Source organism: Nothobranchius furzeri, chromosome 3, assembly GCF_043380555.1.
Source record: "Nothobranchius furzeri strain GRZ-AD chromosome 3, NfurGRZ-RIMD1, whole genome shotgun sequence".
Taxonomy (NCBI): Eukaryota; Metazoa; Chordata; class Actinopteri; order Cyprinodontiformes; family Nothobranchiidae; genus Nothobranchius; species Nothobranchius furzeri.
In genome coordinates this window covers 2036173-2057558 of record NC_091743.1, presented here as the reverse complement: position 1 = coordinate 2057558, position 21386 = coordinate 2036173, and the positions used below count along the sequence as shown (strand labels likewise).

The 21386-nt window shown below is 42.2% G+C and overlaps 1 protein-coding gene across 6 annotated transcripts in view; it reads left to right on the top strand.

Annotated features, from left to right (window-relative positions):
* sox13 (SRY-box transcription factor 13) overlaps positions 1-21386 on the top strand; it is a 93444-nt gene that overhangs the window by 39780 nt on the left and 32278 nt on the right. The window contains exon 1 of one of the 6 annotated variants that reach the window (XM_015977011.3): positions 5579-10164. The exons of the other annotated variants lie outside the window; for them this stretch is intronic. The gene's annotated coding sequence lies outside the window, so the exon portion shown is untranslated. Of the gene's footprint in view, positions 1-5578; positions 10165-21386 lie in introns of those variants that run through there. 6 annotated transcript variants of the gene reach the window in all.

The following is a 21386-nucleotide window of genomic DNA, read 5'->3' as shown; positions in this document are numbered from 1 at the left end:
ACAAACAGTAACACACATGCAAACATTCAATGTCACTGGAAATAAAAGACAAAACAAGGAGGATATTGCACAAGCATTCTGGATGAGCTTATCCCTAGACTGCCCTGCGGTTCAATGCCCTTGACATCAAAGGCCAAGAGAGCAGAGGAAGGAGAAGAGAGCGAGGCCTTTGTGTCTTCAGTCCTAAGAGCTCCTTTAGTGAGACTTGGTGTGTGTGTGTGTGTGTGTGTGTGTGTGTGTGTGTGTGTGTGTGTGTGTGTGTGTGTGTGTGTGTGTGTGTGTGTGTGTGTGTGTGTGTGTGTGTGTGTGTGTGTGTGTGTGTGTGTGTTTTGCTGTTTATTGGGCAGCAATGTTCACTCTTGGTAAAGAGGATCTCTAAATGAATAGGAACGCGGTAATCAGTGGATCCCGGGAAAGGTGAAGTAGGTAGAAAGAGCAGAATCAGGAGAGGGTGATGAAGGTCACACCAAAGCCTGAACAAGTGAGTCTTCAGCTGCTTTTTAAAGGAGACCACTGAGTCCACTGATCTCAGGCTCAGGGAGAGAGGTCCAGAGTCTGGGGGAGACACAGGGCAATGCAGGCTTGGAGTTTGTTCTCTCCCTAAATAATAAAAACCATTGTTTCAAAACTGCAGTTTGTGTTTACTTGTGTTATCTTTGACTAATGACTTGTGTGTTTGATGATCAGAAACATTTTGTGTGACAAACATGCAAAAGAATGAGAAATCAGGAAGGGGGCAGAGAGTTTTTCACACCACTGTAGGTCTTAGAGAAGGTGCATTACTTTAGTAGCCCACCCACTAAAGGCCTCATCGTACATAAACATGTGGTTCTTTGTCACAGCGGCAGCAAACCACTATCCAATGGGGCCAAAAGATCATCTCTATACTGACTCCAGATTCTAACTGTCTGAACAAAAATAGGATTGGCCGAGTTTGAAGATCATGAGTGCAAGGAGGGCAGCCGAGAGCAGAAAACCGCTACAGGAGAACGAGCACCAAACGAGGCTCTCTCCGTGGCCACCCTCCTTGGTACATATATTTATATTTATGCGCAGGGTGTCCGCGGGGTTTTAAAAAGTATTAAAAAGTGATAAATAAAAATAGTCAAATTTAAGGCCATTAAAAGTGTTAAATTTGGTCTCAGAGGTATTATTTTTTCCAAATTAGGTATTATTTTTTTCAGACTATCAGATGTCGTATTCTGAACATCGACATAGAAATATATTCCGAATGAAATGTTTTGAACGATTATAAAAATAAAACAAGCCGATTATTTGCTCCTCCCACTTGAGCTGACTTGAGTTACAAATGAAGCGCTCCGTTGCCAACTTAGCGACTTTGATGCTATTTCCAACAGCTTCTCAGACCCCCTTCTTGACTTTTTAAATCTTAAAAGTACCTAGCGAACACCTCAGAAACATCTCTGGTAACCCTTAGCTACTTTCTGGATAACTGTCGTCGACATTTCCTGCAGGTTAGCTAAACACTCCGCCTGCTCTCCGGACCATTCTTCAGGACATTAGGAAAGGGAATGATGTAGTGATGTGTCAGTCGCTAAAGAAACGGCTCTCAGAGCCGGCTCTTTTGGATTAAACAGAGTGAGTGACACACACCGCACCTGCGGACTCCTGAGCCACTAAAAACGGCTAAATGTGCGCGTGCGGCGTGCTAAACACACGTGCAGCTTGCCCCGATTGCTGAGACCGGGTTGGGGGTGGGGGGTGCAGCTGTGGTTGGGGCAATTATTACATTAACTGATGGACTTGTAAATAAATAGTTTATAAATAAGATAGAAATAAGTTCCTCACGCTGATAAATAATAACTAATCTCTCTGAGGACACGGTGCTAGTGCACTCTCCTACAGCACCTTGACACGACTCAATAAATGCTATACAACATTTTGTGAACATCAATTTATTTGCATGTATTTGTTATAAATGCCACTGTATAATTCTTGCTGTCAGTATTTGCAAGATATTGGTATTTGGGTCTGTACTGGTTAGACTTACATGAGTTAAACCAAGGTCTATAGCCCTTGGGTCATAAACTATGAGCTATAAGTATATTGGTCTTTTTATACTGGGAATCAGGAGTTCTTTTAGTGATCATCTTGTTGTTTATTTTTGTCCTGATTGTGCCCTGAGCAATTTTATGACTGAATAAAAATAAATTAAAAAAATCTACATAAATTGAAAAATCGTCTTAAATAATCGAGATCTCAATTTCAGTCACAATAATCGTGATTATTGTTTTTGCCATAATCGAGCAGCCCTACTTTAGCATATCCGGTCACATAATGATGACGTCATATTCAGTGGTCGTTGTGCATCATTTCAGACCTCGTGGTCAACTGTCTGAACCGCTGAACAGAAGTGCCTGGCTTATTTTCTAAGTAAAATAAATATGTGCAATACGTTGTCAACATCAGTGAGTCTCTAAGTCTATTCTTTTTGTATGTTATATATGTTAAAATACGTGTAAATAGGTCGCTGATTAACACTTGCAATTTAGTGTTGTGATGGTTTTAAAAAAATTCTGAAGGTAGTAAAAAAAAGTATTAAAAAGTAGGAAATTTTACTTAAGGATTGCTGTATATACCCTGATGCGTAATCCAAATAGCTAATATTTAAACTGATGTGGACTCATTTTAATCTGTACTCCCAAAAGAGTAACAGGCATCATTTCATTCTTCTTAAATCTAGGCTAAAAACTCACCTGTTCAGTGCAGCCAGGTCATTGTAGTTACTGTTGTTAGTGAGTTACTTTGTAGTTACTGTTGTTAGTGAGTTACTTTGTTGTTCCTGTTGTTAGCGAGTTACTTTGTAGTTACTGTTGTTAGTGAGTTACTTTGTAGTTACTGTTGTTAGTGAGTTACTTTGTTGTTCCTGTTGTTATTGAGTTACTTTGTAGTTACTGTTGTTAGTGAGTTACTTTGTAGTTACTGTTGTTAGTGAGTTATTTTGTAGTTACTGTTGTTAGTGAGTTACTTTGTAGTTACTGTTGTTAGTGAGTTACTTTGTTGTTCCTGTTGTTAGCGAGTTACTTTGTAGTTACTGTTGTTAGTGAGTTACTTTGTAGTTACGGTTGTTAGTGAGTTACTTTGTTGTTCCTGTTGTTAGTGAGTTACTTTGTAGTTACTGTTGTTAGTGAGTTATTTTGTAGTTACTGTTGTTAGTGAGTTATTTTGTAGTTACTGTTGTTAGTGAGTTACTTTGTTGTTCCTGTTGTTAGTGAGTTACTTTGTAGTTACTGTTGTTAGTGAGTTACTTTGTTGTTCCTGTTGTTAGTGAGTTACTTTGTAGTTACTGTTGTTAGTGAGTTACTTTGTAGTTACTGTTGTTAGTGAGTTACTTTGTAGTTACTGTTGTTAGTGAGTTACTTTGTTGTTCCTGTTGTTATTGAGTTACTTTGTAGTTACTGTTGTTAGTGAGTTACTTTGTAGTTACTGTTGTTAGTGAGTTATTTTGTAGTTACTGTTGTTAGTGAGTTACTTTGTAGTTACTGTTGTTAGTGAGTTACTTTGTTGTTCCTGTTGTTAGTGAGTTACTTTGTAGTTACTGTTGTTAGTGAGTTACTTTGTAGTTACTGTTGTTAGTGAGTTATTTTGTAGTTACTGTTGTTAGTGAGTTACTTTGTAGTTACTGTTGTTAGTGAGTTACTTTGTTGTTCCTGTTGTTAGTGAGTTACTTTGTAGTTACTGTTGTTAGTGAGTTACTTTGTAGTTACTGTTGTTAGTGAGTTACTTTGTAGTTACTGTTGTTAGTGAGTGACTTTGTTGTTCCTGTTGTTAGCGAGTTACTTTGTAGTTACTGTTGTTAGTGAGTTACTTTGTTGTTCCTGTTGTTAGTGAGTTACTTTGTAGTTACTGTTGTTAGTGAGTTACTTTGTTGTTCCTGTTGTTAGTGAGTTACTTTGTAGTTACTGTTGTTAGTGAGTTACTTTGTTGTTCCTGTTGTTAGCGAGTTACTTTGTAGTTACTGTTGTTAGCGAGTTACTTTGTAGTTACTGTTGTTAGTGAGTTACTTTGTAGTTACTGTTGTTAGTGAGTTATTTTGTAGTTACTGTTGTTAGTGAGTTATTTTGTAGTTACTGTTGTTAGTGAGTTACTTTGTAGTTACTGTTGTTAGTGAGTTACTTTGTTGTTCCTGTTGTTAGTGAGTTACTTTGTAGTTACTGTTGTTAGTGAGTTACTTTGTAGTTACTGTTGTTAGTGAGTTACTTTGTAGTTACTGTTGTTAGTGAGTGACTTTGTTGTTCCTGTTGTTAGCGAGTTACTTTGTAGTTACTGTTTTTAGTGAGTTACTTTGTTGTTCCTGTTGTTAGTGAGTTACTTTGTAGTTACTGTTGTTAGTGAGTTACTTTGTTGTTCCTGTTGTTAGTGAGTTACTTTGTAGTTACTGTTGTTAGTGAGTTACTTTGTTGTTCCTGTTGTTAGCGAGTTACTTTGTTGTTCCTGTTGTTAGCGAGTTACTTTGTAGTTACTGTTGTTAGTGAGTTACTTTGTAGTTACTGTTGTTAGTGAGTTACTTTGTTGTTCCTGTTGTTAGTGAGTTACTTTGTAGTTACTGTTGTTAGTGAGTTATTTTGTAGTTACTGTTGTTAGTGAGTTACTTTGTAGTTACTTTTGTTAGCGAGTTACTTTGTAGTTACTGTTGTTAGTGAGTTACTTTGTTGTTCCTGTTGTTAGTGAGTTACTTTGTAGTTACTGTTGTTAGTGAGTTACTTTGTAGTTACTGTTGTTAGTGAGTTACTTTGTTGTTCCTGTTGTTAGTGAGTTACTTTGTAGTTACTGTTGTTAGTGAGCTACTTTGTAGTTACTGTTGTTAGTGAGTTACTTTGTAGTTACTGTTGTTAGTGAGTTACTTTGTTGTTCCTGTTGTTAGTGAGTTACTTTGTAGTTACTGTTGTTAGTGAGCTACTTTGTAGTTACTGTTGTTAGTGAGTTACTTTGTAGTTACTGTTGTTAATGAGTTACTTTGTTGTTCCTGTTGTTAGTGAGTTACTTTGTTGTTCCTGTTGTTAGTGAGTTACTGTTGTTAGTGAGTAACTTTGTAGTTACTGTTGTTAGTGAGTTACTTTGTTGTTCCTGTTGTTAGCGAGTTACTTTGTAGTTACTGTTAGTGAGTTACTTTGTTGTTACTGTTGTTAATGAGTTACTTTGCTGTTCCTGTTGTTAGTGAGTTACTTTGTAGTTACTGTTGTTAGTGAGTTACTTTGTAGTTACTGTTGTTAGTGAGTTACATTGTAGTTACTGTTGTTAGTGAGTTACATTGTAGTTACTGTTGTTAGTGAGTTACTTTGTAGTTACTGTTGTTAGTGAGTTACTTTGTAGTTACTGTTGTTAGTGAGTTACTTTGTAGTTACTGTTGTTAGTGAGTTACTTTGTAGTTACTGTTGTGTTTGCTCTTACAGTTGTTAACTTCTTGTTTTCTTTTTGATGTTTTTTTTTACCTTTATTACCTTTATCTATTGTTTCTTGTGTCTGTTTGTCTAACCGACTGTCTTTTCAATGAATTTTATTATTATTATTATTATTATTATTATTATTATTATCCGTCCATCCATTCTCTTCTGCTAACGCGGAGTCGAGCCTGACCCCGGCTTTCCACTGGAGCCGTCAGCAGCCGTCAGCAGCGCGAGTCGGCCGCGTCTCAGGAGCAGCATGTCGTGGCCTTTACGCGCCGGTTCTATTTTCTACGCGCGACGCCTCTGAAACGGGTCAAGTTCAACATTTTTGGGGAAGGAAAGACAGGAAATCGGACGCGGAAATGGAGCGAAGCGCCCGAGATTTTCATAATAAAGAACGTCCTGCCTTCCGGTTGCTTTACTTTTAAAAAAGGTTACTAACTGTGCGTCCCCGTGAGAAGTTATCACCTAGCTAGCGGTCTCCTTTGTTTTTCAGGTCCGTATTGGCGATTATAAAACGGACAGAACATAAAACACAAACCATGTTGTAGTTTTCTCCTGCTTGTTGTTGTGTTTACTGACGAAGTCACTCGTGTGACTTCGTGCTCGGTCGGTGACAGCTGCTCCCTGCTGCTTCGCGCCTCGTGGGAAGGGCCAAGCAGCAGCTTACGCGAGCAAGACGTGCTGCTGCAGTAACGTGCTGCTGACGGCTCCCGTGGAAACCCGGAGTAAGCCGAGAGGCCCAGACCCACCCCCCCCCAGCTCCTCTGGGGAAATCCCAAGGCATTCCCCTTTCTCTTCTCGTTCTGGTTCTTCTTGTTCTTGTGACAAAATGGGTTTTATTCAGTATTACTCTAACATGAACCATTGTGTTTGTTGCACTGATTATTTTAAGCAAGCATAGGGTTAGGGTTAGGGTTAGGGTTAGCCCAGCCCAGCTGGCCCCCATGCAGAGACGTCACTGTCTGTAATCTGTGTGAAATGATTGTAATTTCTGAAGCAGCTCCAGCGGTGTGCTGTACCATATCATGATTATATAAATACGTGTAAGGTGAAGCTTGTGTCACAACATGAACTCATGAGCACTCAGGAGGATGGTGCAGTGTGAAGCTGTTACAGCCATGAAGGCAAACATGGCTGGAATCTCACAGTGGTGGCTCGAGTCAGCGAGTAGGGGAAGATTCACGGTCGTTTCTAAGGAATTTTGGCTGCTACTCTGGAAATGCGCTAAAGAATGTTTTCTACATGTTGTGCATCGTCGTCCTTGTGAATCCAAAGCAGCCGCGTTATGGATGCACCGCCGTTTCCTCTCAGAACCAGCTTGTCTGACTCCACTTCAGTCTCCCGTCCCGTTGTCGCCATGGTTCTCCCTTTCTCAAGAGCACGTATGATCAGCACAGACATTCCTCAGGTTTGGGGGGGGGGGGTAGTTATGTAAACTTACAGTGAATTACAAGCAGACGGATTCAGTTTATACTCCATCTTTATGATGTCATTTTAACCATCGCAGGTGGAAAAACATGCAATATATGGAGTATATTATATATGTCGCCCACCCTGGTAGTGCTCATAATGATGTCACCTCAGCACACACAGAAAGTAGCATGAGTCAATCCTCCTTCGTGTTCTTTGAAGATGTCTGATGCAGCGGTGCCTGGCCCTGGCTTGAGGGCCTCAGGCGGCCCATGGTTCCTCCTTTACTGGCAAGAACACTTCGGTTCCATCTCGGGGGAGGAGGAGGACCCAACCTTACCTGGGTGTCTATTTCTTACGTAGTAGGATCAGATGTGGGATGGGAATAGGTACTCTGCTGGGGTGGGGCTGGGTAGCTGGCTCGGCCATGCTGCTGCTTTGTGCCATGGCTGGACGGGCCGGGCTCTCCAGGGATGCCTACTGGGGCCAGTGGGGGGGCTGGCTCCCTGGAGGGTCTAGGCCCCCAGCCCTTCCTCCCCATCCTCAGACATTTTCCTACTTCGCTCTGTGAAGACTCACAAGCACATGTGGAGCAGCGCCTGCTGCATGAATCTGCTTTCCCTAACCCTGGATGTCGTTTATTCAGAAACGTTGAACCGGTGCTGAGCCCGTATACGACCTTAGTGCATGTGTCATGCTCAGAGGACCGAAACGTTAGAAAGTTAAAGGGTTACATAAGGGTTCAAAATGATTAACTAAACATTTACAAACCGATCTGGTCATGTTTATAGAACATATTTAACTCATCGTGTGGATTTATTTGCAGATTTAATATTTAAATGATTTCATTTTCAAAATCAATTGACTGTTTAGTCAATCCTCATGAATCACTGGAGCTTCATAATCGTACGTATAATCAAGGACGATGGCGACGTTAGACAGTTTAGCATAATCTGTAAACCGTTCTCAAATGTGGAAAAGAGTTAGCAAAAGTTTAATCGTTGTTTCAGTATTTGTAAATGTCAGCACAGCCTCTAAAACCAACTGTGTACGTTACCTAATAGCTTGTAAATGATTAGTTAATGACTTACTAAGCACGTATAAATGTTTAGTTACAGAACGTTATTATAACGCATTACACGCTCAGTAAGCCTGACTCCTCCCGTCCATGCGCTGCAGATGGAAGGATCTTGGTGTTTCACAGCTGCAGAGGCTGCGAGGGTCGTTCAGAGAGAGTTAGTTTGGAGTAGCAGACAGGAGGAGAAGGTCCAGGTACTCGGTAAATCTTTGTTTACTGATCCGAGTCAGTCAGGTCTCCTGCAGGAGGCTGACGGGGTTTGGCTCGGCGCAGCGCCGCCTCACCCCGCCACGTAGACCTCAAGGGATAAACCATCAACTCTGCTCAATGGTCACCTTTCCTGGAGGGGTCACCCGATAGGACAGTGGGAGGGTTAAGGTGTTGTGCAGAGATTCGTACCTCACTGAGAGCTTTTGGGTCTCACCTGCACAGCTCTGTGTGTCCCGGTGATGAAACCAACATCAGCAACAGCAGAGTACAAAATCTAACCGTGTCTGTATGTTATGATGCTGACAGCACAGGTGGGGACTACAGGGCGCATCACACGACAAGGACCGGAGTTTATACCACATCAAGCTTTTTGATAACATCTGCATGGGTTTGGGTTAGAACTTGTCATCAGCATCCAAAGCCTTTCCAGGTCCGCATCGTCTTGCTGGACCTTCAGAACATTTCTATAATGGTTTCATAGGGAAACGAAGAAGATGTGTTTGTAGCTACAAGTAATTAAAAGTCATTAGAAATCAGGAATGTTTATCAGCAGCAGGTGCAACGGAGCCATAGTCCTTCTGTTACCTTTATTTCCCTCCTGAATCCACGACTCCTAGATAGTACCCTGACATCCCTCTCCCAGGCGTCCGCCACCCTTTCAGGAAACCATGACAGAGGATAAAGCGGACTTTGTTAGAAAGCGTCTACATGTGAGGAGCGTTCTTATCATACTGCAATCACACCTGTTGGATTGCTATCATGCTCATCTGTGTTGCAGGAAGGGTTACCTGCAACAGCATGCTAATTATGCAAATAAAGCGCCTGCACGGTGGGACCTGAAGAGGCTCTTTGTGCTTTCTCTCTTGAGAGGAGAGCTGGGGGCTGGGGGCTGGGGGTGGAGGGTCAGAGGTAACTGAAAGAGTAGAAAAGGCAGGCATCACCCGCCAGGAAGAGCCAGTAGCTATGACTTGTGTGAGCAGAGCCGTTCCAGTCAGAGAGCACCTTTGGATTTCTGCTCCTCCACTCGGCTCCGCCAGGTCAGTACGGGGAAGCGAGGCGAGGTGGCCTCCACTTACATGGGTGTTTGAGAAGCGAGTGCACTTTAGAATGCTCTGGGTTGTTCTAAAGGCTTTTATGGAGGAGATGTGGTTAGTTTGAATGATGTTGAGTTTGCTGTAAGCTCTTGTCGTGATAAGCCGGAGCCAGGCCCTGTGGGCAGACAGGCTCCGGCTGGTGCAGGCTGCTGGATTGTTTTATCATCCCTAAGCAAATACTGCTAGCTGTGAAGCATTTCCCCAAACATTTGTTTATACATCAGTGCACACTTGTCTTGACACGACTGCTCCGCAGAACGGGAGCTTTGTGTAAGGGTTGTCACGAGAGGCAGTGACATTCTGACAGCTCAACGGTGTGTTTGGAGTAAGTGCTCGTTCAGGGTCGGAGTGTGATGCAGGACGATGCGGACGTGTCGGCTCCTCTTAGATGTTTGATGCGTTTTGAGATGATGCAGCTGTTCGATGCACGTCTTCAGTGTGCAGCCAGCCTCGAGTTTCTCAGTGTTTGTGGTGTTTTCATTCCTTTAGACGTCTTCCACCTTCTCTGTGAGAACTGGCCCTCGGCATTTGTGCTGTCTGCCTTTCTGCCCCGGGCACTCGTCTGAAGGCGGCGATGATGACAGAAACCCAAGAACCGCTCTTGTCATGAGGTGGAAAGCAAAAACAAACAATGAGAGACGGAATAAGGAAACAAAAGGATGAAAAGAAAAAAGGGAGAACAACAGAAGAGCTTAGCGCTACCAACCCCCCGGGGGGTAAATGCTGGTTTCGCGTGTTACAACTTGTTGGGTAACTGAAGTTTTTGTGTGAAGTGATTCTTGTGTCGTGGGAAGGGTAACGTTGCAGGGCTGTCAGCGCTCAGAGCAGTCGGGAGCTGACTTTTATGTGAGGGCAGACCTTTCCTCTGGCCGCTCGCGTCCTTCAGCCCCGTCCTACCACACTCGTGTGTGAGCAAGCAAACGGGATCTGCTGCGACAGAACCATGGACCTCTGCTGAAAGGTTGGTTCCTCCTCCTTGAGCTCTTATCGGCAGCTTAAAGAACCGTTTAAACTGTTCCAGCTAGCCTGCTGGTTTACTCACATAATGTTCATGCCAGTCTAACTTTTGCTGACATTGGGAGCATTTGCAAAACTTACGAGACCGCTGAGCTGCAGCTGAACGCTTGCTTTAGGAGGGTTCTCTTCAAACACGAAGCATTCACTCTTTTCCTCACTAGATGGGAGCAAAGAAGCACCAGTCCGCTCTCTGAAGCACCACGGCTAATGTGCTAACTAGCGGTGTCGTAATTATCCTTTTTATAAACATGAAACCAGCTAATTGAAGCTCTGACTAAGTCATAAATATGAACCAGAATGGCTGCTGTGGTGAACGCCAGCGACTCACGGTGACCGTTGTCGGGGAAAGCTGCAGAATTAGAAAGTCTTCAGCTGCGGTCCTGAGCGTGTCTGGTTAGGATGTGATCACAGCGACAGGCTCTGAATCCTTGAATGGGTGTAGTCTCCTATCTACTCGCTTCTCGGTGTGTGGGGTTCCTCCTCAGTGAAGTAGATCATGTTGTGCCTGAACGAGTTCCCCGAGCGATCGATGTAATGTGAACTCGCTCGTACTTTGAACGGTAAAGTGACGCAGCCATTCTGGCGATTGTGAACAGGTTTGTGAGTGGGTCTGTCTCAAAGTTAAATATAGATCATCGTACCAGATTCCCGTGGAGCTAAAACCGCGGCTAAAACAAACAGCTAACCGTAGACATTATAAATAGTAGAGCCTGCACTGGCTGCAGCCGCACGAGCACCCAGATGGAGCACTGTGTGGTGTGTTTCTGCACAGTAGGCGGTATAGTCAACGCAGTGTCTACGTTTTGTTGTCTATGCTGTTAACAATACAGGGTTACGGTGTTGTATTCTTATTTGTTTGGGCTGATTGTCGCACCTTATGAACCGAGTTCTGTTACTGTTCTTTTTCTTTGGGCAAACGGGTCAGAACATTCAGCCACAGAAGCTGAAAAGTGATGTTATAAAAGAGAGAATTAATGTTTTGTACTCTGAGGTGCATCATTGTTTCCTACCGCCGCCTGGATCCTCCCTCGGATGGTTTAATGATTTTAAAATTCAAACAGCATGTTGTTGAGATGAGACTGTAGGGGTACGAGCTGCAGCGGCACTGGTGTGGGGGTGGACGAAGGGGGCAACAACTGGAAATGCCAGAATCCTGAGGGTAACGGCGCAGTTCCTCCCCTCTTCCTCACGGGTTCCTGTCCCTCTTGGTCGTAATTTTAGGTCTTACTCCTCATCAGACTCCCTTTCTTATTTTAGTAGTTTTAGTGTTTCCAGTTCCTGTTTAGCGCCTCGTATGTGCATGACCTTTGACCCCTGTGTTCTTATCTCCTCGGTTAGTTATACTGCAGCCATTCTTCGGTTTTTATTCCTCAGATTGGATTGTAAGGTCGTGTTTTTGTGTTCAGTCTAGTTCATTGTTGTCTTCCTAGTTGTCAGTTGTTCTCCAGCCTTGTGTCCCAGTGGTCAGTTAGTTCTGGTTCTTCAGTTTGATGTTTTCTCCTTAAGTTTCTTTTAGCTTTTGGGTTTTGTTTATGCCTGTGTTTGTATTAGGGCTGCAGCTATCGAATCTTTTATCGATTAATCGAGTACTCTATCGAATCTTTTATCGATTAATCGAGTACTCTAATAAATTACTCTTTTGCGTTTGTAAACCATTATATCAAACAGCATGTTATAAATATGAAAGACCTCTTGAAATGAGACAGCATTTGCCAGTTATTCCTCAAGTTTTATTCAAATTTAGTTTTCAAAACTTCAGCACTTCAACTTTACTTCACAGTAAACAAATGCGAGCGGCTGCGGCCCAAACAGAACCAGAACCGTTCACGGCGCATGCGCAAACATGGCTCGCCAGCTGTTTCCCTATTAGCACACGTTCGTTTTAATTCCTACACCTTTTTTTCTCACACTAACAAGGATTGCCGAAAGCACGTTTGCCGTGGTTATGTCAAATTATACTGATCACACAACATTTATTTACTTCCTTTCGTTTTAGATTAGCAGCAACAGAAATGCTGCTAAAAACACACAATTATGTGAAGCTGGAAAAATTAGAATACTGTACAAAATTACATTTATTTCTGTAATTTAACTAGACTGAGAGACCATTTAAAGGCTCGGGAACCTTTACAGGTGTTTCTATTTGCAATTTTAAATGTTAGCTGATTGGGGTCTTGTTAAATATCACACAGTGACCTTTTAATAGTCTAGATTAGTGTAATGCTGCTGTTAGTAGTTCCTCCTGTTAAGTGCTTATTTATTTAAATTATTCAGGTTTATATAAAACATTTGGACATACATTTTATTATGTTCCAGTCATTAGTCATTTATATTTTACTATTGTAGTAATTCTTGCATTCTTTGATGAAAAAAGTAACTAAGTAGTTATTTTTGTTGGTAATTAGTTACTTTTATGATCTTGTAACTCAGTTAGTAACTGAGTTACTTTTTTGACAAAGTAATCAGTAACTATAACTAATTACTTTTTTAAAGTAACGTTCCCAACACTGACCATGAATTAATTAAACATGAATTAAACGAATCCTCGAGGCAGAGAATCGGACTCGAGGATTTTTTGTACTCGAATTATTTGAGGTACTCGAGGAATCGTTTCAGCCCTAGTTTGTATGCCTCCTCAGCAGTAAGTCACACCTGTTAAACAGTAGTCGGCACACCCGGTTCCCTTCACCTCCTCGGTCCATTTCCCTTGTTCTTGTTGGTTTCCAGTTAAACTTGGAACGATTCCTGTTCCTGACCCAGCTCCTTACCTGGCTGCCTCCTGGAAGTCTTCACCTGCATTTTGGTCTTCACAACAACAACATCTATGAACTAGTTCCTTTTTGGAACTGTGAGCCATGAGCTGAACTAGTTCATTTTAAAAGGTGTGAACTGAACTTTGAACTAGTTCGTATATAAATCCAACTTTGTTTCCTGAGTTCTGGAGCATTTTCACAGTTTAATTGTATGAATCTATTTAAATTAACAAATGAAATAAGTGACCTTTAAAAACAATTACCAGTGAAATAACAAAAACATTGAGATTTTCCCAGAACCAGGCTTTCTTGTGAGATTGCCGGTGTAAGCGCCCCAAATCGGTTCTACGAATGTGGTGTAGGGTTTGGTAAACTGAGTGCTTTAAGAGCTCAATATATATATTACCTCTACCTATGACCAATAAGGTGTGATACTCTATCTAAACATAGAACATCACCCTGCCTGGTCTTTGTGTGTTTATCAGAAGATTCTAGGATTCTTTATTCATCAGGGGATTGTACACACTTTGTTTAGATTCAGAAAAGAGTCAGGTTTATAAAAGTAAGAATTTATTTTACCAACAATTAAAACATGAGAGGTTAACTAACATTTACTGTGATGGATGGAACTAGATGTGATGTATGAACCTATGTGTGAATGCGATGTTAGTCAGAACTTCCGTATCTAGGAGAGCCGAGTTCTGGATGCAAAAGAATTTGGTTTGCGTTAAGCTATGAGTTGATTGTTATCAAAAGCACATCAGACGCAATCTCACTGTGTTCTACGTACCCAAGTGGAGAGCCCTTTTGGATCCGAGATATCAGGGGAGGTCGGAGACCCCGGGTACCGAAGTCCGTAGTTTAACTGCAGTACGACCAGGTCAGTCCAGAGTCATCTCCAGGTAACGACAGTTGGAACTAGTTTGCGTCTCAGGAATAACTCTTAAGGAGTTGAACAAATCAGCTTGTTCTGCAGGAACTATTTTGTTGTGTCAGCTTCGCAGGTGCAAAAAGGTTTTGATGACGTGTCAACAGCTTTGGTGGTTAAAGACTTGTTGCTCCAGGTGGCCGGTCTGGAGCTTTCTCTAGAACTCAGGGAAAACCCGAGTAATCTGGTTTTAATGTTCTCATGTTATGATTGTGTAGCCAACCAGAGGTTGACAAGTTTGAGGATTATTACCAAGAATCTCAGAAACACACCTTCTTTGATACTGGAGGCTCTGATCTGGGGTAACGGCTATTTTAGTGTCATGGGCTTAACTTAACCTTACTTTGTTCTTGTGTGAGTGCAAATGTTATGACCTTGTCAAGTAATCATACTGAAGCATATATCATTGAGCACAGATTAATGAAACATTTCATTATTTTATAATTATTATAAGTAGCAATAAACAAACATTTATTTAATGATTATCTAGCTTATAAGTTTTAGAAGTTCATATTTAATTTTAAGTCTTCTTTCTTCTGTGAAGCAAGGAGTCTTAGATAAGAGGGTGCTCTGTGAGGGACCTTGGAAAGAACAGGACGTCAACAAGCGGTGCGGGATCTTGTGGCTTGTTGGCAGATAGAATATAAAATCCACCTCATAGGATGGAATTAGGTCTGTAGATGACCGATGACCTATAGGTCAATCTGTAGGTGAAAACTGACCATTTGTGGACATTACAGTGGCTAGCCTGAAAGTCCTCCCAGTCACCATGGTAACACGTGCTGGAGAACAAACCTGGTGGCAGGCTAGCGGCTGGGCTTACCGATGCTCTGTGAATATGATTGGACGAGGCAAGTTTACTTCACCTTTTTCTTGTCGGTGGCTGGCAGCTACAAGGGGGTGAATTAGCGCCACTGCTGGCCCACAGCGGTAGTAGCAGCTTTGTTCAAAAGGCTAAATTATTAATAAATCTGGAGTCTAAACATTTAAACTTGAGCTCTAATTGGATTTTCAATTTTGTTTTTAATCTTCATTTGCAGCCAAGAGCTGATGTTAGCATCATTAATAATTATAATTATACATCAGCTTTTGTCTGGGATGGACCCAGATCATTATGAATATGTGGAAATAGCCTTAAACTACCTTACAGCTGCTAACATAATACATGTACAAGGAAATACTTTATTGATGTGACTATTTATTTACTCTGGTCACACATGGCAAACACGCTAATATTTGTTCTGAATGACATATATGATGTTTTTCCTTGGTGAGTAATATGAGAGCTAAACGGTTTACAGCGTTAACGTCACATAACCCCCACGAACGTAGATTCTTAAAACTCACAGCTGCTCAGCAAAAACAAAGTCCACCGGTCTAAAAACATCCAGACTCTGGAGTAGAACATGAAAACGACACATAAATGATGAAAAATTTAATAAATGATGAATGACCCGCACTTGTATAGCGCCTCTCAGAGTAAGCACTTTACACTACAGTGTATCATTCATCCATTCACACACACATTCACACACTGATGGTGATGAGCTATGCTGCCCTGGGGCGCACTGACAGAGGCGAGGCTGCCGAGCACAGGCGCCACCGGTCCCTCCGACCGCCACCAGCAGGCAAGGTAGGTTAAGTGTCTTGCCCAAGGGACACCACAGCAGAATTCTCTGTCTGGAGCCGGGTTCGAACCTGCAACCTTCCGATTACTGGACAACCGGCTCAACCTGTTGAGCTACTGCTGCCCATATAAAAAAGCGAAGAAACATGGGCTGAAGCAGAATTCCAACATTGCTTTGGAAACATGTAAACTCTATGCATTCTAACTAATAAATAGTTACACAGCTTTATTCAAACAGCTCATGGTCTCTATTTTAGTTCTGATACCTTTGTAGTTCATGTAGGAATGAATAATTATTGCTCCTTCTGGATGAAAAATGAGGCTCTCTCTCTCCCACTCTATCCCATCCTTCCATTCTCATTTATCTAGCATCAAATAACAGGAGCTGCCTATGGATGCGCGTGAGCCTTGATTGCTGATCCTTGCTTAGATTATAATTGGGTTGAATCCACCTGAGAATTGTTCATGAATCCGTCGAAACCGGGAGGGGAGGGTAGTGCTTTGTCAAGCAGGGATTTATCAGGAGGTCCCTGATGATTTAAACTTGTCTCTCGTCTTCTTCTGCCTATCCGGGTCAGGGTCGCGGGGGCAGCATCCCAACTAGGAAGTTACAGATCGTCCTTTCCCCGGTCACCTTCACCAGCTCCTCCGGTAGGACCCTAAGGCGTTCCTGGGCCAGTTCGGAGATGTACTTTCCTGTCCTGGGTCGATCAGGGGGCCTCCTGCTTGCAGGACATGCCTGAAACACCAGGACGAAAACCACATCGCTCCTCCTCTATCTGAGGTTCAATTATCAGCCAGACCCTCCTCTCTAGTACCTTGGAGTAGACCTTTCCCGGGAGGCTGAGGAGTGTGATTCCCCCTATAGTTGGAACACACCCTCCGGTCACCCTTTTTAAAAATTGGGACCACCACCCCGGTCTGCCACTGCACAGGAACTGCCCCCGATGACCACGCAATGTTGCAGAGATGTATCAACCAAAACAGTCCTACAACATCCAAAGCCTTGAGATACCCAGGTTGGATCTTATCCACCCCAGGGGCTCCGCCGCTGCGTAGTTGTTTGACTACCTCAGCGACTTCTGCCCCAGAGATTGGATAGTCCATCCTCAGGTCTCCCAGCTCTGGTTCCTCCTTGGAATGTGTGTCAGTTGAATTGAGGAGCTCCTCAAAGTATTCCTTCCACCACTCGACTATAGCCCCAATTAACGTTAACATCTCCCCATCCACACTGTAAACAGTGTGAGAAAGTTGCTGCCTTCCTCCCCTGAGGCGCCGGATGGTTTGCCAGTTGATTACTGATGATGAGTGATGAGTCTTTCTCCATGCTCTCGTGAAACTCCTCCCACGCCCGAGATTTTGCCTTGTCAACTGCCACTGCTGCACCCCACTTGGCTCTCTGGTACCTGTCTGCTGCCTCTGGAGACCCACAGACCAGCCACATCCTTTAGGCCTCCTCCTTCATCTTGAAAGCTCCCCTAACCTCTGGTGTCCACCAGCGGGTATGGGGGTTACTGCCACGACTGGCATTGGCCACCTTGCGACCACAGCTAGCAACAGCCGCCTCAACATTTGCAGAGCGGAACAAGGCCCATTCAGTCTCAATGTCCCCCACTGCTCTCAGGCCGTGGTCAAAGCTCTGCTGGAGGTGGGAACTGAAGACCATCTGGACAGGTTAATCTTCCAGGCATTCACAGCAAACCCTCACAATACTTTTGGGTCTACCAGGTCTGCGCAGCATCTTCCCCTGACATCTGATCCAGCTCACCACCAGGCGGTGATCCGTTGACAGCTCCACTCCTCTCTTTACTTGAGTGTTCAAAACATATGGTCTCAGGTCAGATGAAACAACTACAAAGTTAATTGTTGACCTGTAACCTAGGCTGCCCTCGTACCAGGTATACTGATGGGCATCCCCGTTTCCCGACCAGAAGGCACAGGGAAGATACCCTTTCATCCCCCGGAGAATCAAATCAAATCAACTTTATTTATATAGTACTTTTCATACAAAAAAAATGCAACTCTAAGTGCTTCACAGATTAAAATGGCCCCATAGATCCCATATTCCCATCCCAGCCCCCCTCCCCAAGTATAAAACAATTGACAAATACAGTTCCCCTCCTGCAACCAATTTCCAAGGTGAACGTACACTCTGATAACTACATTCTAACTACATTTTAACTACATTCTGGGGACTTCCTGAGAGTAATGAATTACAGTAATCCAGTCTTGATGTAATAAATGCATGAACTAGTTTTTCAGCATCACTCCTGGAAAGGATGCTTCTAATCTTAGCAATATTCCGAAGGTGGAAAAAGGAAATCCTACAAACCTGTTTAACCTGGGATTTGAATGACATGTCCTGGTCAAAGATAACACCAAGCTTCCTTACTTTGTTCTCGGAGATTAATGTAATGCCATTCAGGTCAGGTGATTGGCTAAGCAATTTCCTTTTCTGGATTTCTCATCCAAAGATGAGAACTTACATCTTGTCTTGATTTAAAAGCAAAAAGTTTAGAGTCATCCAATTTTTTATGTCCTCAAGACAAGCCTGTAATCTACCTAACCGATTAGGTTAACCAGGGTTAATGGATAAATATAACTGAGTATCGTCAGCATAACAGTGGAAGTTTATCCCATGCTGTCTAATGATTTTACCAATTGGGAGCATATATATAGTAAAAATAATTGGTCCAAGCACTGAACCCTGTGGTACTCCACAAGTAACCCTGGAGTATGAAGAAGATTTGTCTTGTACATTTACAAAATGAAATCTGTCAGACAGGTAGGATTTAAACCAGCCTAACGCTGTTCCTTTGATCCCTACAACATGTTCAAGTCTTTCTAAAAGAACATTGTGATCAACTGTGTCAAAGGCAGCACTGAGATCTAACAAGACTAGAACAGACACAAGATTCTTATCTGAGGCCATGAGAATATCACTTGTAACTCTCACTAATGCAGTTTCAGTGCTGTGATACTCTCTAAAACCAGACTGAAATTCCTCAAACAGAGCATTAGTGTTTAAATGCTCACATACTTGGATGACCACTATTTTCTCCAGGACTTTGGATAAAAATGGAAGGTTAGATATTGGTCTATAATTCATTGGGTCATCTGGATCCTGAGAAGGCTTCTTAAGTGAAGGTTTGATTACAGCAACCTTAAAATCCTGTGGTACATACCCATTTACTAAGGATAGATTGATTATATCTAGAATGGGGGCAGTAACCAAAGGAAATGCTTCTTTAAATAATTTGGTTGGGATTGGATCCAAAATGCAAGTTGAAGGTTTAGATGAAGCTAATATTTTTGATAACTCTGAAAGCTCAACTGGATCAAAACGGTTCAAACACAGATGAGGTTCTACAGTCACCTCTGATGCTGCCTCACTTACTGAGGAAGAAGAAATCGCATTAGGGAGGATGCTAAAGATTTTGTTTCTAATAGAATTAATTTTACTTGTAAAAAATCCCATGAAGTCATTGCTGCTGAGGGCTAAGGGAATAGATGGCTCAGAGCTATGATTCTGTGTAAGTTTAGCAACTGTACTGAAAAGAAATTTAGGATTATTCTTATTCTCCTCAATTAGTGCTGAAAAATAAGCAGTTCTAGTTTGTCGAAGCTTATTTTTATAAAGCACAAGACTATTTTTCCAGGATAGGTAGGCCTCCTCATGGTGCGTAGAGCGCCATGTTCTCTCCAATTACCTAGAGTTTTGTTTTAAGGCTCGTAAATGAGAGTTAAACCAGGGAGCCAACTTCCTGTCCCTAATTACCTTCTTTTTTAAAGGGGCAACATCATCTATGCCACACGTAAAGAGGAATTAACATGATGAACTAAGGCATCAATTTGTGAGGGGCTAGAACTGAAAATATTGCCCTCTGCTACATGCCTCTGAGATGCTGAGGACAGTAAAGATGGAACAGTTGATTTAAAAGATGCAACTGCGTTGTCAGATAGAGACCGACTAGTGAAATTTACTTTCATGTCTCGAAAACTCAGTTATAAAAAACAAAGGTTATCAGAAAGTGGTCCGAGAGGACTGGATTATGTGGAAAGATCGTTATTTCCTCACACTCAATGCCATAAGTCAGCACAAGGTCCAATGTATGATGGCAGGAGTGGGTGGAGCTATGTATTCTTTGAGTAAAACCAATTGAGTCTAAGATATTACTAAAGGCTACATTGAGGCTATCATTTTCAATGTCCACATGAATGTTGAAATCCCCCACTACAATGACCTTATCAGTATTTAGCACCAAATCTGATAAAAAATCAGAGATCTGATCCAAAAACTCAGAGTAAGGCCCTGGTGGACGATATAAAACTACAAACAAGAGTGGTTTTACAGTTTTGCAATCTGGATTAGGAAAACTAAGAATAAGATGTTCGAATGAACTGTAACTATTAATCTGTAAGGGACTGATTAATAAGTCCGAATGAAAAATGGTTGCTACTCCTCCTCCTCGCCCTGTACTTCGAGCAATACGATGATTTAAATAATTTGAAGGAGTCGACTCGTTTAAGCTAACATAGTCCTCTTGCTGCAGCCAGGATTCTGTGAGAGAGAGCAAAGAGATCTGATTATCACAAATCAAGTCATTAACTAACAAAGTCTTAGAAAAAATGGATCTAATGTTCAATAACCCACATTTAATTTTTCTAGTTTTCTGCTCAGTTGAATTTGTTCTAATATTTATGAGATTTCCATGATTTGCTTTATTAAGCCATAAAGGTTGCGACACCGGTGCTTACGTTCATCAGGAATATAAAAGTAGAGAGTTTCCTGATATTGTTTTTTGGTTTGTTTGCTTCAGGAAACCATGTGGTGTGTGAAGTCAGGAAAATGCGTGAGACTTGAGAGCTCTGATCATGAGGCAACCTACTCCCCACCTGAGCCTCTGCTGCCCCCACATCAAGCCAAATTCAGGTTCATCCATTATGATAAGAATAGCTTAACCTTAATTGATCCCCTTGGGTAAATACTGTTGCTCAAGGGTACTTTGACACATCACCTGAGATTGAACCACTCCCCTTCTCATCGGTGCACCACCCCTCTCCCTATTCAGCAACAGCCACCTTAAATGTTTCCAAACCAAGGTCCCATGAACCACTGGGAAACATAGGAACTGATTTAAGACCTCAGGAACACACCTCGGGGTCAGGTCTGATCATTTGAGCCATTTTAGGTCATCAGTGTGTGGGAGTCAGTTTGTAAAAGTTGTTTTAGAAGTGGTTTATGAAGCTGCTTGAGTGTTTGCTAAAAGCAGCTAATTAACTGATTCATTTACCTCAAAGATCTCCCACAGTTACGGCCAAGCTCGTTGGGCCATTATAGGTTTAAAAGCAACACATGTCGACCAAAGTACTTCACCGCTCAAGTATAAAATCTACAATAAATACAATAGAAAGAAAAAAAGCATACAATGCTGATACGGCAGTGTCGGATACAAAAAATGTCAAAGGTTAAAAGGTCTTTATTTGTCTCCGTTGGGAGAAATTTGGTTTCAGACAGAGGTGACAACTAAATAAAAAAGCCAGTGAATAAAAGAACATTTTTAGTCTGGCCTTAAAGACAGCGGCCAGAGAAGACTGCCCAACACGAAGGGGAAGAAAGCTCGGTCTCCTTTAGGTTTCAGACTTAGGGCCGTAACACCATGTTGGTGCTATGGGTCGTAACACTCAACTACATGAACATGAACTCCCATCAACAATAAAAAAATCACCTGCTTTAATGTAGACTCCTCACTAATAGGAGTTCTTAGTTCCTGGGTACTTTTGTTCTAGTTTACAAAGCTGTTATTATTATGGTCTGGTAGTTATCCAGTAACGCTCTGCATCTACCCTGATCTAGC